Source organism: Otolemur garnettii, unplaced genomic scaffold, assembly GCF_000181295.1.
Source record: "Otolemur garnettii isolate 467f Iridium unplaced genomic scaffold, OtoGar3 scaffold00272, whole genome shotgun sequence".
NCBI lineage: Eukaryota > Metazoa > Chordata > Mammalia > Primates > Galagidae > Otolemur > Otolemur garnettii.
In genome coordinates, this window is record NW_003852667.1 from 93762 (window position 1) to 95452 (window position 1691).

Sequence of the window (1691 nt, forward strand, 5' to 3'; positions counted from 1 at the left end):
CATCTCCCAAGACTTAGCCAGAATGCAGTGGAAATGTTGAACAGGCCTATATCAAGTTCTGAAATAGCATCAACTATAGAAAATCTCCCTAAAAAGATAAGCCCGGGACCAGATGGCTTCACCTCAGAATTCTACCAAACCTTTAAAGAGGAACTAGTACCCATACTGCTCAACCTTTTCCAAAACATAGAAAAAGATGGAATACTACCCAGCAAATTCTATGACACAAACATCACCTTGATCCCCAAACCAGGAAAAGACCCAACAAGAAAAGAAAATTATAGACCAATATCATTAATGAATATTGATGTGAAAATATACAACAAGATCCTAACCAACAGAATCCAGCAACACATCAAACACAACCAAGTGGATTTTATCCCAGGATCTCAAGGATGGTTCAACATACGTAAATCTATAAATATAATTCATCACATAAACAAATTAAAAAACAAAGACCATGTGATTTTCTCAATTGATGCAGAAAAAGCTTTTGATAATATCAAGCATCCCTTCATGATCAGAACATTTAAGAAAATTGGTATAGAAGGAACATTTCTTAAACTGATAGAAGCCATCTACAGTAAACCTACAGCCAATATTGTATTGAATGGAGTTAAATTGAAATCATTTCCACTCAGATCAGGAACCAGGAAAGGTTGCCCATGTGTCTCCACTGCTCTTTAACATTGTAATGGAAGTTTTAGCCATTGCCATTAGGGAATAAAAGGCAATTAAGGGCATCCACATAGGGTCAGAAGAGATTAAACTTTCACTCTTTGCAGATGATATGACAGTATATCTGGAAAACACCAGGGATTTGACTACAAAACTCCTAAAAGTGATCAAGGAATATAGCAGTGTCTCAGGTTATAAAATCAACACTCATAAATCTGTAGCCTTTATATATACTAACAGTAGCCAATCTGAAAAAGCAGTCAAGGACTCTATTCCGTTTACAGTAGTGCCAAAGAAGATGAAATATTTGGGAGTTTACCTAACAAAGGATATGAACGATCTCTATAAAGAGAACTATGAAACTCTAAGGAAAAGAAATAGCTGAAAATGTTAACAAATGGAAAAACATACTATGTTCATGCCTGGGAAGAATCAACATTGTTAAAATGTCCATACTACCCAAAGAAATATATAATTTTAATGCAATCCTCATTAAAGTGCCACCCTCATATTTTAAAGGTCTTGAAAAAATAATACTTCATTTTATATGGAATCAGAAAAAGCTTTGAATATCCAAAACATTACTCAGAAATAAAAACAGAACAGGAGGAATCATGGTACCAGACCTCAGATTATATTATAAATCTATAATGATCAAAACAGCATGGTACTAGCACAAAAATAGAGAGGTAGATGTATGGAACAGAATAGAGAGCCAACAGATGAATCCAGCTCCTTACCGTTACCTGATCTTTGACAAGCTAATTAAAAACTTTGAGTAAGGAAAAGATTCCCTATTTAACAAATGGTGCTGGGCAAACTGGCTGGCAACCTGTAGAAGACTGAACCTGGGTCTACACCTTCCACCATTAACTAAGATAGACTCTCACTGGATTAAAGATTTAAACTTAAGACATGAAACCATAAAATTACTAGAAGAAAGTGTACAAAAAACACTTGAAGAAATAGGCCTGGGCGAATATTTTATGAGGAGGACACCACGGGCAATTGAA